Source organism: Artemia sp. Qi Xiang Cuo, chromosome 17, assembly GCF_049724085.1.
Source record: "Artemia sp. Qi Xiang Cuo chromosome 17, ASM4972408v1, whole genome shotgun sequence".
In the NCBI taxonomy this organism is placed as follows: domain Eukaryota; kingdom Metazoa; phylum Arthropoda; class Branchiopoda; order Anostraca; family Artemiidae; genus Artemia; species Artemia sp. Qi Xiang Cuo.
Window position 1 is genome coordinate 37384512 of NC_142810.1, and position 15920 is coordinate 37400431.

A 15920-nucleotide genomic window follows, 5' to 3' on the forward strand; every position below is an offset into this window, starting at 1 on the left:
TTGTCTCCACCTCTTGACAATTTAAACGAAGGAATTTAGTTGCTCTATTTCTAGCATTTCTTCCTTTATATATTCTACAATCAATGGCTTTAGTGAAAATTACAATAAACCAAATTTCAAGGAAAATAATATTTATTCTTAAGCATAATATTTTTTGATTTCTCCTGTTGAAGATTCCATATCGAAGATTTCATTGTCCTTCTTGTTTTAGAGTAATTTTGTCACACAAAATCAATTTGTTGAATCATGAAAACGCTGCTGCGGTAGTAGCAGATCAGCAACAACAAATATTCTGAACATTTTAAAAATAAAATAATCACTCAATAGCCTAAAATAATGAAAAGGTTGGTGTGCATAGTTGATTTTAACATCACTCCTGGGATAGAGATCATTTAGGAAAAAATAAATATACCATTAACTTCATTCTCAGTTCAAAGCTCTCTCCAAGCTGTATGAGCATGCAAAAGCTTGCTTATTGTGTGGATTTGCTTTTATTCTTAGTAATAGGCTTGTGGTTTGTATCTTTTAAATTAAATATTAGGTAAAATTCTAGTTTATCTACTTTTGGCCATCTTGGAAAGGGGTTAAGTTAGGAAAATGAAACTTTCAGGGATGGGTCTACAGGCTAAAGCATGTCTGAGGAAGGTATTTTGAAGTACCTATCTCCACTCCTTCTCCAATAAAATTCTACTTTAGCTACTTTTGGCTATCTTGGAAAGGGGTTGGGTTAGGAAAATGAAACTTTCAGGGATGGGTCTACAGCATAAGGTATGTCCCGGTAAGGTATTTTGGTAAATATTTACCTAATCATATTATTGAGTTATGACTAAAGTGCAGGTAAACATATACCAAATCATATTATTGAGTTAGGAATAAAGTGAATACACAATTTGATGCCTTTTTTTATGCTGATTACAAATATAATAGCCTAATCATTTCTATTGGGAATTAATTTCAGCCCCCTCCCCCCCCCTATATATGCCAATTCAGGGTATATAGGCCTATTTCAGTAAAGTTCTACCAAATCATATTATTGAGTTAGGAATAAAGTGAATACACCATTTGATGCCTTTTTTTTGCTGATTACAAATATAATAATCATTTCTATCGGAAATGAATTTCAGCCCCCTATATATACCTAACCCTGAATTGGCATATATAGGGGGGGCTGAAACTCATTTATGATAGAAATGAATATTAAATTCGTAATCAGCATAAAAAGAGGCACCGAATGATGTACTCACTTTAGTCCTAACTCAATAATATGATTTGGTAGAACTTTACCTATATTTCTACATTGGGGTGGGGGGTGGGGGTAAAGTTTAAACTTACCTCCCATTTACATTAGAAACAAAATTTTCCCCCACCTCCCCTAATGTAGAAATATATACCCTGAATTGGGATATATAAGGTGGGGGGGGGGGCTGAAATTCATTTCAGATAGAAATGATTATTATATTTTTAATCAGCATAAAAAAAGGCATCGAATGGTGTATTCACTTTATTCCTAACTCAATAATATGATTTATATATATTTACCAAAGTGAATAGGCCTATATCACTTGATGCCTTTTTTTATGCTGCTTATGAATATAATAATCATTTTTGTCGGAAATGAATTTTAACCCCCAACCCATATATATAGAAAACGTAATTTTTATGTAGTTACAATGATGGGGGTAGGGGGAAAGTTGACAATGACCTCTAAGTAACAGCATTATCATAATGAAAAAAACCCCCCTCCGGTTAATATATATAAACTGAATGGGTATATATAGGGATGGGAGCTAAAATTCATTTCCAACAAAAATTATTATTATATTTGTAAAGAGCATAAAAAAAGGCATCAAGTGGTATATTCACTTTAGATGTAACTCAATAATATGATTTGGTAAATATTTACTGGTATTTTGAAGGGATACCACCAATGGCTAATTTGACAGTGTATATACATACAAATCTTTAAATTAGCCAACTGGCCAACCAGTATTTTATGCCTAGGAGTCCAGCTGGACATAAGGAACCTTATTAAGAAAACAATTCTTACTCCATAATATGCAGAATGATCCTAGTTAACACATTTTGCAGGGGGAGAGCCTTTATCTTTTCTTATTTACTTCTTTTTCAGTTTTTCTAAGGAATTCATGAATTTCTTAGAACCTATATATTCACAGAATAGGCTATATACCCCCACCCCCCTAATGTGGAAATATATACCTAGAATTGCATCCTCAATCTAAATATAACATCCATTTACATCACAAATAAACTTTACTCCCATATTAGCCATGTGGTGGATGTCCATTTTGAAGTACCTACCTCCACTCCTCTGCCCCTCTATATAATGCAAGTTATTGCACATTACTAACTGTTTTGGCCCACATTTCATCTTATATTACTATCATAATTAGGCTATAAACCGCTGCTTACCTTATTCAATTTCAGGTTTGAACTTTGTTTACTAAAATAAATTACACAATCCTATTTCCATTAATAAACATTTAATTTTCTTCCCATGCTGATGTTGGTTATGGTATAATGGAATCGGGTTTGTGATGTCACAAGACTTTGTTTATCATAACCACTTAAGGGTAGCTTGCAGATGGAGAAGAGTGTTGATAAGCCATTTAAACTTCCTGTATGTAGTAATATAGGATGAAATGTGAGCCAAAACAGCTAGTAATGTGCAATAATTTGCATTATATAGATTGGGGGGAGGAGTGGAAGCAGGTACTTCATAATACCTTCCCGGGAAATACCTTAGCCTGTAGACCCATCCCTGAAAGTTTCATTTTCCTAACCCAACCCCTTTCCAAGATAGCCAAAAGTAGCTAAAGCAGAATTTTATCTCTTCTCCTTTTAGAGGGTACTAAAATTTAACTACATGACAGGTCTATATACCTATTGGAATTTTGACAAAACAACATTTTGCCTTGATTCTCAGTTATTCATTTCATTTTGCTGGCTTTAGTGCTGAAAATGCAATTCTTGTTCTTTAAGTAGGCTAGAATTTTAAGTTGTATCATTATTTTTCAAAATTTAGGAAATGTATTTCCATATCTTTAAAACCTTAACCTATATATTGGGATTGAGCAAAGTTGAGAAGCTAAAAACATTTTTGTTGTGCTTCATTTAAGCTGAAGATCTCTTTTGCAAGGTTTTACTTTAGTAGCACTCAGATTTTTAAAGGTCATCAAAGGTCAGTACCCTTTAGAGAGAGAAGGAGTAGACATAGGTACTTCAAAATACCTTCCTGGTACATATTTTAGCCTCTAGACCCATCTCTGAAAGTTTCATTTTCTTAACCTAACCCCTTTCCAAGATAGATATTTCAATCCCCATTCAACCTTGTTTGGTAGATTTTTCACAGTTCATATTATTTACTTAAAAATAAAGTAAACATACCACTTGTTGCCTTTTTCATGCTCTTTCAAAATCTTAATTAAAAAAACCTTTTCCACAAAATAAGTTTTTCAAAGAAAAGTAAAGAACTCCATTACACAAAAAATGAGTAAAAATCAAATCAAATAATCTACAAAGCATGAAACTACCACAAATCAGCATCAATAAATAAATGAAACCAAAAACAAGCAGAAATTACAATAAATAACCAAGTCAAACTCAAAACAAGCAGAAATTAACATAAATTGTGCTCAAAACCTATGCCTTCCCAAAGCATCAAAACAAAATTTGCACTTTACTGAAAAAAATATAAATGATTTTACTTTTATAACTTTAATAAATCCAATACTATTAACATTTTGATTACTAAATATCAGCATATGTATAGTAAACTGACAATGCACATTCATTTGTATTTGTTTTCAGTAAAGTGCAAATTATTTTCTGGCCTTGGGAAGGTATAGGGGTTTTGAGCCCAACTTATGTTAATTTCTGCTTGTTTTGGGTTTGACTTGATTATTTATTGTAATTTCTGTTTGTTTTGGTTTCATTTATTTATGGATGCTTAGTTGTGGTAGTTTCACACTTGGAAGATTATTTGATTTTATTTTTGCTCATTTTTTGTTTAATGGAGTTCTTTACTTTTCTTTGATAAACTTATTTTGTGAAAAAAGTTTTTTTTAATTAATTTCTGTTTGTTTTATATTGACATAGTCTTTTCAGGGAATAAGAAAATTTAAATTCAGTTTCATACCTCCTCTAGTTGACCTGAAATGGAAAACTTGATACCATTTGCAAAAAAATTTGTTTACTTTCTTTGATAGCTTGGATACACTTATGCTATTTTGATTTGGTTAAATTTCAAGAGCAGAAGTAGCCCTGAAAGTCTGAACATAATACCCTTAGTTGTTAGTTGGATGCCTTATTGGGAATTAGCATTAACACAGTGCATTTTGATTTAGAGTCAAATCAAAATTTTGGAGTGCGTTTAATGGAGTTCTTTACTTTTCTTTGATAAACTTATTTTGTAGAAAAAGTTTTTTTTAATTACTTTCTGTTCGTTTTATATTGACATAGTCTTTTCAGGGAATAAGAAAATAATGCTTTAAATCTTTTCTTTTCTTTAAGACTTTATAGTTTGGCCTGCTATTTGTATGCTGGAGAAAAATTTTCAGCAATTTTTAATAACATACTCTTTTAAAAATCTGGACACAAATAGTAGTGTTTACTTTAGTTTCATACCTCCTCTAGTTGACCTGAAATGGAAAACTTGATACTATTTGAAAAAAAAATCTGTTTACTTTCTTTGATAGCTTGGATACACTTATTTTATTTTGATTTGGTTAAATTTCAAGAGCAGAAGTAGCCCTGAAAGTCAGTTAAACAGTTAACTGACTTTCAGTGACTTTCTTTGTGTTTACAGTTAAAGAAGGGGGCAGTATCCAAATTTTGTTTGTAGTGAAACTATATTTGTCTTGACTAATCTTGAAAAGAACTAATAAATTAAACTGAATATTTGATACATAATGATATAATTGCTAAAAGCTCATCAGTTAAAAATTTTACTGTAATTTTAATATTTATTTTCAATATTAAGTACAAAAGAAAACATTTGTAATATAATTTGTTTTCAGTAAAGTGCCAATGACGCAGTATATTTTAGGCTTCTGCAGTGAGGCGATACCCAAACTCTTGTTTGTAGTTATTTTTATTCAATTCTTGATATTCGAAACTTGATTTGCATATTCAATTTAAGTTTCACTTGTTTTAAGATTTATTTATTCATTTGCATTAATATATATTGTATGTTTGTTTGCATTGATTGTTATTTAATTTCTGTTTGTTTTAAGTTTCATTTATACTTTAATAGCAAAATATTTGTTTTTGTTTTAAGCTTGATTTTCATATTCAATCCAAGCATTATTCGCTTTAAGATCTATTAATTCATTTATATTATTACTTGTTGTATGATTTTTGCTATGATTGTTTATCTAATTTCTGTTCGTTTTGGGTTTCATTTATTCTTTAATAGTAATTTCTGGTCGTTTTGAGTTTGAATTTTAAAATGTATTTGTATCTCCTGACCTTAAGTTTAAAATTGCCTTTAATTTTCTTTGAAAAACTTATTTTTTGGACGTTTTTTTTAAAATTAATTTTTGTTCGTTTTTGATCGCAAAAAGTTTCAAGTTTTTATGGCATGGGGGGGGGGGGGTGCTTACTGTCCGATTATTCTTGACTTTAAAAAACGGATCTAGAACTTTCAATTTAAATTGAATGAGGCTTTTTTCAAAGTCTATACAATTACCTCTTTGATAATAACCTTATATATGAACAATAGACAGCTTGCATAACTTGTGGACAGCGATTTACAACAAGGAATGGATTGAAAAAATAGCTCCAATAAGGGGGTTTAGACCATTTCACTTGCTGACACAAAGGGATCACGACTGTTTGGAATTGACCTTAATAGGATTTTGTTTGCCAAAGCAATTTTACATCTATCTCAGAGTATGTATTTTAACCTTATAATTGGATAATTATAATATATTTCCTATGTGTTCTTCCCATACAAAACCCCTTCCTATAAGTTAAAAACCTCCTTTAATAAGTTATGCCCCAGGGCATAACTTACAATGCCTAGCCCTGGGCCCTGGTGGGCTGTGTCGATACCAGAGTTTTTGGCTGTCAGAACTTTGAACTATTTTAACAAAATGTCTATCTCAAATTTTTTATCTGAGGAAGTTCGGGTCGGGACGAGGGGGGGGGGGGGCTAGTCCCCCACCAATCTCTTGTGAATCTTCAAAAGTGAACAAGAGCTTTAAATTTTCAGTCAAACGAGAACTCTTTAAAGTCTATACGACCACCCTTTTCAAACAAAATAATGGGAAGGATTCGGAGAATCCTTAAATTACAACTCTTGCCCTGAGGGCTGTGGGACAGTTGTCATCCTCAAAGACCTAATTTCCAGAACTTAAAATACGTTTAATAGAATGGCTGTCACAGAATTTTGATTGGATGTGTTTGGGGAAAAGCTGGGCGTGAGAGGGGGGTTAGTTGTCCTCAAATCACTTTTGACTGTTAAAAAGGGCACTATCCCTTTGAATTTCCAATCGAATGAGCTTTTTTGAAGTTTCTACAACACTGCCTTCTAGAATAACCTTATATGCCCCCAGGGAATAACTTAAAACCCTTGCCCTGAGGGTTGTGGGGGAGTGTCCTCCTCAAAAATAATTTTTCTATCTGGAAATCAACTATGCTGAACGAAATGGCTATCTCAAAATTTTGATTGGATGTGATTGGGGGAATGATGGGCGTGGGGGTGGTGGTGGCCTAGTTGCCCTCCAATCACTTCCCAATACATTCCAATCACTTTTGACTATTAAAAAGGGCACTAGCTCTTTAATTTCCAATTGAATGAGCCTGTTTTGAAGTTTCTATGACAACGCCTTCTATAAAAACCTTATATACCCCCAGGGCATAACTTAAAACCCTTGCCCTGAGGGTTTTGGGGGAGTGTCCTCCTCAAAAATATATTTTCTAAATGGAAATTAACTACGCTGAACAAAATGGCTATCTGAAAATTTTCTAAATGGCATGGGGGGGGGGGTGCTTACTGTCTGATTATTCTTGACTTTAAAAAACGGATCTAAAATTTTCAATTGAAATCGAATGAGGCTTTTTTCAAAGTCTATGCGATTACCTCTTTGATAAAAACCTTATATATGAACAATAGACAGCTTGTATAACTTGTGGACAGCGATTGACAACAATGAATGGATTGAAAAAATAGCTCCAATAAGGGGGTTCAGACCATTTCACTTACTGACACAAAGGCATCACAACTGTTTGGAATTGACCTTAATAGGATTTTGTGTGCCAAAGCAATTTTGCATCTATCACAGAGTATGTATTTTAACCTTATAATTGGATAATTATAATAGATTTCCTATGTGTTCTTCCCATACAAAACCCCTTTCCATAAGTTAAAAACCCCCTTTAATAAGTTATGCCCCTGGGCATAACGTACAACGCCTACCCCCCAGCCCTGGTGGGCTGTGTCAACACCAGAGTTTTTTGTTATCAGAACTTTGAACTATTTTAACAAAATGTCCATCTCAAAATTTTTACCTGGAGGAGAGGGGGGGGGGCTAGTCACCCTCCAATCTCTTTTGACTCTTAAAAAGGGAACAAGAACTTTCAATTTTCAGTCAACTGAGACCTCTCCAAAGTTTAAAGTTTATACAAGCATCCTTTCCATAAAAAATAATGGGAAGGATTCGGAGAATCCTTAAATTACAACTCTTGCCCTGAGCGCTGTGGGGGAGTTTTCATCCTCAAAGACCTAATTTCCAGAACTCAAAACTATGCTTAATAAAATGGCTGTCTCAAAATTTTGATTGGGGAAAATTTTGATGTGTTTGGGGGAAAGGTGGACGTGAGAGGGGGGTTAGTTGCCCTCAAATCACTTTCGACTATTAAAAAGGGCACTAGCACCTTGAATTTCCAATAAAATGATCCTTTTTTGAAGTTTCCACGACAACACCTTCTCTAAAAGCGTTTTATGCTCCCCGGGCATACCTTAAAACCCTTGCCCTGAGGGTTGTGGGGGAGTGTCCTCCTCAAAAATACGTTTTCTATCTGGAAATCAACTATGCTGAACAAAATGGCTATCTCAAAATTTTAATTGGATGGGATTGGGGGAATGATGGGCCGGGGGGGGGGGGCTAGGTGCCCTCTAATCACTTTCGACTATTAAAAAGGGCACTATCCCTTTGAATTACCAATTGAATGAGTTTTTTTTGAAGTTTCTACAATAACACCTTCTATAAAATCCTTATATGCCCCCAGGTCATATCTTAACACCCTTGCCCTGAAGGCTGTGGGGGAGTGTCCTCCTCAAAAACATATTTACCATCTGGAAATCAACTACGCCGAACAAAATGACTATCTCAAAATGTTGATTGGATGGGTTTGGGGAAATGATGGGCGTTGGGAGGGAGGTTTGTTGCAATCAAATCAATTTTGACTATTAAAAAGGGCACTAGCCCTTTAATTTCCAATCGAATTACCCTGTTTTGAAGTTTCTACGACAACACCTTCTATAAAATACCTTATATGCCCCCAGGGCATAACTTAAAACCCTTGCCCTGAGGGTTGTGGGGGAGTGTCCTCATTAAAAATATATTTTCTATCTTGAAATCAACTACGCTGAACAAAATGGCTATCTCAAATTTTTGTTTGGTTGTGTTTGGGGAATTGATGGGCGTGGGGGGGCGAAGGGGGCTAGTTACACTCCAATCACTTTTGACTATTAAAAAAGGCACTAGCCCTTTAATTTCCAATTAAATGAGCCTGTTTCGAAAATTCTACGACAACGCCTTCTTTAAAACCTCATATGCCCCCAGGGCATAACTTAAACTCCTTGCCCTGAGGGTTTTTGGGGATTATCTTTCTCAAAAATATATATTTTCTGTCTTGAAATCAACTACACTGAACAAAATGGCCATCTGAAAATTCTGATTGGATGTGTTTAGGGAAATAATGGGCGTAGGGGCGGGAGGGGGGCTAGTTACACTCCAATCACTTTCGACTATTAAAAAGGGCACTAGGTCTTTAATTTCTAATCGAATGAGCCTGTTTTGAAGTTTCTACGACAACGCCTTCTGTAAAAACCTTATATGCCCCCAGGGCATAACTTAAAACCCTTGCTCTAAGGGTTGTCGGGGAGTATCCTCCTCAAAAATATATTTTCTATCTGCAAATCAACTACGCTTAACACAATGGCCATCTCAAAACTTCGTTTGGATGTGTTTGGGGAAATGAGGTGCGTTGGGGGGGGGCTAGTTGCCCTCCAATCATTTTTGACTAATAAAACGGGCACTAGCCCATTAATTTCCAACCGAATGAGCCTGTTTTGAAGTTTCTACAACAATGCCTTCTATAAAAACCTTATATGCCCCCAGGGCATAACTTAAAACCCTTGCCCTGAGGGTTGTGGGGGAGTATCCTCTTCAAAAATATATTTTCAATGTGGAAATCAACTACGCCGAACAAAATGGCTATCTCAAAATTTTGATTGGATGTGTTCGGGGGAATGATGGGCGTGGGGGGGGGGGGGCTAGTTGCCCTCCAATCATTTTCGACCATTAAAAAGGGCACTAGAACTCTCGATTTCCAATCGAATGAGCCCCCCTTTGAAGCTTCTACGATGACCCCTTCCATATGAAGTGCCTCTGAAAAAAAAATAATAATAATAAAACATTGGAGCCGTATGGCCTTTACTATAGGCAACGCTACAGCGTTGCCTCTGATTTATTATTATTTTTTTTTCCCAGAGGCACTTCATATGGAAGGGGTCGTCGTAGAAGCTTCAAAGGGGGCTCATTTGATTGGAAATCGAGAGTTCTAGTGTCTTTTTTAATAGTCGAAAATGATTGGAGGACAACTAGCCCCCCCCCCACGCCCATCATTCCCCCAAACACATTCAATCAAAATTTTGAGATAGCCATTTAGTTCGGCGTAGTTGATTTCCAGATAGAAAATATATTTTTGAGGATGATACTCCCCCACAACCCTCAGGGTAAGGGTTTTAAGTTATGCCCTGGGGGCAAATAATTTTTTTTTAGAAGGCGTTGTCGTAGAAACTTCAAAACAGGCTCATTCGATTGGAAATTAAAGATCTAGTGCCCTTTTTAATAGTTGAAAGGGATTGGAGTGTAACTAGCCCCCTCCCCCCCCCTCCACGCCCATCATTTCCCCAAACACATCCAATCAAAATTTTCAGATAGCCATTTTGTTCAGCGTAGTTGATTTCCAGATAGAAAACATATTTTTTAGGAGAACAATCCCCCACAACCCTTAGGGCAAAGGTTTTAAGTTATGCCCTGGGGGCATTTAAGGTTTTTATAGAAGGCGTTGTCATAGAAACTTTAAAATAGGCTCATTCGATTGGAAATTAAAGGTTTTGTGCCCTTTTTAATAGTCGAAAGTGATTGGAGAGCAACTTGCCCCCCCCCCCCCCCGATGCCCATCACTCCCCCAAACACATCCAATCAAAATTTTGAGATAGTCATTTTGTTCAGCGTAGTTGATTTCCAGATAGAAAATATATTTTGAGGAGGACACTCCCCTATAACCCTCAGGGCAAGGGTTTTAAGTTATGCCCTGGGGACATATAAGGTTTTTATATAAGACGTTGTCGTAGAAACTACAAACAGGCTCATTCGACTGGAAATTAAAGGGCTAATGCCCTGTTTGATCGTCGAAATTGTTTGGAGGGCAACTAGCAACCCCCCCCCCCCCCACGCCTATCATTTCCCCAAACTCATCCAATCAAAATTTTCAGATAGCCATTTTGTTCAGCGTAATTGATTTCCAGATAGAAAATATATTTTGAGGAGGATACTCCCCCACAACCCTCAGGGCAAGGGTTCAGCCATTTAGTTCAGCATAATTGATTTCCAAATAGAAAATATATTTTTGAGGAGGACACACCCCCAAAGCCCTCAAGACAAGAGTTGTAAGCTAAGCCCCGGGGGCAGAAAAGGTTTTTATAGAAGGCTTTGTTATAGAAACTTCAAAATAGACTCATTCGATTCGAAATTAAAGGGCTAGTGCCCTTTTTAATAGTCAAAAGTGATTGGAGTGCAACTAGCCCCCCCCCTCCCCCGACGCCCATCATTTCCCCAAACACAACCAATCAAAATTTTGAGATATCCATTTTGTTCAGCGTAGTTGATTTCCAGATAGAAAATATATTTTGAGGAGGATACTCCCCCACCACTCTCAGGGCAAAACTTTTAAAATATGCCCTGAGGTCAAATAAGCACCTTAGAGAAGATATTACTGTAGAAACTTAAGAAAGGGCTCATTCTATTGGAAATTAATGGGCTAGTTCTTTTTTTAATAGTCGAACGGGAGTTAAGGTCAACTAGCAACCCCCCCCCACGCCTATCATTTCCCCAAACTCATCCAATCAAAATTTTCAGATAGCCATTTTGTTCAGCGTAATTGATTTCCAGATAGAAAATATATATTGAGGAGGATACTCCCCCACAACCCTCAGGGCAAGGGTTTTAAGTTATGCCCTGGGGGCATATAAGGTTTTCATAGAAGGAGTTGTCGTAGAAACTTCAAAACAGGCTCATTCAATAGGAAATTAAAGGGCTAGTGCCCTTTTTAATAGTCGAAAGTGATTGGAAAGTAATAAAAAACCTTATATGCCCCCAGGGCATAACTTAAAACCCTTGCCCTGAGGGTTGTGGGGGAGTGTCCTCCTCAAAAATATATTTTCTATCTGGAAATCAACTACGCTGAACAAAATTGCTATGAAAATTATTGGATGTGTTTGGGGAAATGATGGGCGTGGGGGGGGGGGAGGGGGGCTAGTTACACTCCAATCACTTTTGACTATTAAAAAGGGCACTAGCTCTTTAATTTCCAATCGAATGAGCCTGTTTTGTAGTTTCTACGACAACGCCTTCTATAAAAACCTTATATGCCCCCAGGTCATTACTTAAAACCCTTGCCCTGAGGGTTGTGGGGGAGTTTCATCCTCAAAAATATAATTTCTATCTGGAAATCAACTACGCTGAACAAAATGGCCATCTGAAAATTTTGATTGGATGTGTTTGGGGAAATGATGGGCGGGGGGGGGGGGGGAGGGGCCAAGTTACACTCCAATCACTTTCGACTATTAAAAAGGGCACTAGCCCTTGAATTTCCAATCGAATGAGCCTGTTTTGAAGTTTCTACGATAACGCCTTATATAAAAACCTTATATGCCCCCAGGGCATAACTTAAAACCCTTGCCCTGAGGGTTATGGGGGAGTGTCCTCCTCAAAAATATTTTTTCTATCTGGAAATCAACTACGCTGAACAAAATGGCTATCTGAAAATTTTGATTGGATGTGTTTGGGGGACTGATGGGCGGGGGGGGGGGGGGCTAGTTGCCCTCCAATCATTTTCGACTATTAAAAAGGGCACTAGCCCTTTAATTTCCAATCGAATGAGCCTGTTTTAAAAAGGGCACTAGAACTCTCGAATTCCAATCAAATGAGCCCTTTTTGATAGTCGAAAGTGATTGGAGGGCAACTAGCAACCCCCCCCACGCCCATCATTTCCCCAAACACATCCAATCAAAATTTTCAGATAGCCATTTTGTTCAGCGTAATTGATTTCCAGATAGAAAATATATTTTGAGGAGGATACTCCCCCACAACCCTCAGGGCAAGGGTTTTAAGTTATGCCCTGGGGGCATATAAGGTTTACATAGAAGGCGTTGTCATAGAAACTTCAAATCAGGCTCATTCAATAGGAAATTAAAAGGCTAGTGCCCTTTTTAATAGTCGAAAGTGATTGGAGTGTAACTAGCCCCCTCTCACGCCCACCATTTCCCCAAACACATCCAATCACAATTTTGAGATAGCCGTTTTGTTCAGCGTAGTTGATTTTCATTAGAAAATATATTTTTGAGGAGGACACTCCCCCAAAATCCTCAGGGCAAGGGTTTTAAGTTATGCCCTGGGGGCATATAAGTTTTTTATAGAAGGAGTTGACGTAGAAACTTAAAAATATGAACATTCGATTTGAAATCAAGGGGTAGTGCCCTTTTTCATATTTGAATATGATGGGAGTGTAACTCGCCCCCCCCCCCACGCCCATCTATCTTCCAAACACCTTCACTAAACATTTTCAGATCGGTATTTCGGTTAGTAGATTTAATTTACAGGTTGAAAATACATTTTTGAGGTGGGCACACCTCGACAACCCTCAAGGTAAAGCTCTTATGATATGCTGTGGGCGAATGAAAGGTTCTTATAGAAGGTGTTGCCGAAGAAACTTTAAAACAGGCTCATTCGATTGAAAATTAAAGGGGTAGTGCCCTTTTTAATAGTCAAAAGTGATTGGAGTGAAACTAGCCCCCTCCCTCCCCCGACTCCCATCATTCCCCCAAACACATCCAATCAAAATTTTGAGATAGCCATTTTGTTCAGAGTAGTTGATTTCAAGATAAAAATATATTTTGAGTAGGATAGTCCCCAACACCCCTCAGAGAAAGGGCTTTCATTTATTCCCTGGGGGCATATAATGTTTTCACAGTAGGAGTTGTTATAAAAACTTCAAAGCGGGCTCAATCAATTGGAAATTAAAGGGATAGAACTCTTTTTCATAGTCAAAAATGATTGTAGTGCAACTAGCAACCCCCCCACGCCTATCATTTCCCCAAACACATCCAATCAAAATTTTCAGATAGCCATTTTGTTCAGCGTAATTGATTTCCAGATAGAAAATATATTTTGAGGAGGATACTGCCCCACAACCCTCAGGGCAAGGGTTTTTAGTGATGCCCTGGGGGCATATAAGGTTTTCATAGAAGGCGTTGTCGTAGAAACTTCAAAACAGGCTCATTCAATAGGAAATTAAAGGGCTAGTGCCCTTTTTAATAGTCGAAAGTGATTGGAAAGTAATAAAAAACCTTATATGCCCCCAGGGCATAACTTACAAACCTCGCCCTGAGGGTTGTGGGGGAGGGTCCTCCTCAAAAATATATTTTCTATCTGGAAATCAACTACGCTGAACAAAATGGCCAACTCAAAATTTTGATTGGATGTGTTTGGGGGAATGATGGGCGTGGGGGGGGGAGGGGGGCTAGTGCCAGCCCAATCACTGCTTTCTGTTACAAAAGGCACTATCCCTCTATTTTCCACTTGAAAGTACATCTTTTGAAGTTTCTACGACAACGCCTTCTACAAAAACCTATATGCCCCCAGGGCATAACTTAAAACCCTCGCCCTGAGGGTTTTGGGGAGTATCCTCCTCAAAAATATTTTTTCTATCTGGAAATCAACTACGCTGAACAAAATGGCTATCTGAAAATTTTGATTGGATGTGTTTGGGGGAATGATCGGCGGTGGGGGGGGGCTAGTTGCCCTCCAATCATTTTCAACTATTAAAAAGGGCACTAGCCCTTTAATTTCCAATCGAATGAGCCTGTTTTAAAAAGGGCACTAGAACTCTCGAATTCCAATCAAATGAGCCCCCCTTGAAGCTTCTACGATGACCCCTTCCATATGAAGTGCCTCTGAAAAAAAAATAATAATAAAACATTGGAGCCGTATGGCCTTTACTATAGGCAACGCTACAGCGTTGCCTCTGATTTATTATTTTATTTTTTTTTTCCAGAGGCACTTCATATGGAAGGGGTCATCGTAGAAGCTTCAAAGGGGGCTCATTTGATTGGAATTCGAGAGTTCTAGTGTCCTTTTTAATAGTCGAAAATGATTGGAGGGCAACTAGCCCCCCCCCCCCCCACGCCCATGTTGCTAGTTTCCCCCAAACACATCCAATCAAAATTTTGAGATAGCCATTTAGTTCGGCGTAGTTGATTTCCAGATAGAAAATATATTTTTGAGGATGATACTCCCCCACAACCCTCAGGGCAAGGGTTTTAAGTTATGCCCTGGGGGCAAATAAGGTTTTTATAGAAGGCGTTGTCTTCAAAACTTCAAAACAGGCTCATTCGATTGAAAATTAAAGGGCTAGTGCCCTTTTTGATAGTCGAAAGTGATTGGAGGGCAACTAGCAACCCCCCCCCCCCCGCCCCTCCTTTCCCCAAAAACAACCAATCAAAATTTTAAGATAGCCATTTTGTTCCGCGTAATTGATTTCCAGATAGAAAATATATTTTGAGGAGGATACTCCCCCACAACCCTCAGGGCAAGGGTTTTAAGTTATGCCCTGGGGGCATATAAGGTTTTAATAGAAGGAGTTGTCGTAGAAACTTCAAAACAGGCTCATTCAATAGGAAATTAAAGGGCTAGTGCCATTTTTAATAGTCGAAAGTGATTGGAGTGTAACTAGCCCCCCTCTCACGCCCATCATTTCCCCAAACACATCCAATCAAAATTTTCAGATAGCCATTTTGTTCAGCGTAGTTGATTTTCATTAGAAAATATATTTTTGAGGAGGACACCCCCCCAAAAACCTCAGGGCAAGGGTTTTAAGTTATTCCCTGGGGGCATATAAGGTTGTTATAGAAGGAGTTGTCGTAGAAACTTCAAAACAGGCTCATTCGATTGGAAATTAAAGTGCTAGTGCCCTTTTTAATAGTTTAAAGTGATTGGTTTGTAACTAGCCCCCCCCCCCCACGCCCATCATTCCCTCAAACACATCTCCAAACCATTTTGAGATTGCCCTTTGATTTTTCGTATTGGGTTTCAATTTCGATAATACATTTTTTTGGTGAACATCTCTCACCGCCCACGGGGAAATGGTGTAATGTAAAGTCCTGGGGCAGATCAAGTTTTTATAGAAAACGTGGTTGTGGGAACTAAAAAATATGCTTTTTCGATAGGAAATTAAAGGGTTAGTGCCCTTTTTAATAATCTAAAGTGATTGGAGGGTAACTAGCCCCCCCCCCCCTCCCCCGATGCCCATTCTTCCACCAGACAAATCAAATCAAAATTTTGAGATAGCCATTTTGTTCATCGTAGTTTATTTCCACTTAGAAAATGTTT

At 37.4% G+C, this 15920-nt stretch overlaps 1 protein-coding gene across 1 annotated transcript in view; it reads left to right on the forward strand.

The window, feature by feature from the left end:
• The first annotated feature begins 278 nt into the window (after positions 1-278).
• LOC148942163 (uncharacterized) overlaps positions 279-15920 on the forward strand; it is a 228966-nt gene continuing 213324 nt past the window's right edge. The window contains exon 1 of the mRNA XM_089102911.1: positions 279-344. The gene's annotated coding sequence lies outside the window, so the exon portion shown is untranslated. The remainder of the gene's footprint in view (positions 345-15920) is intronic.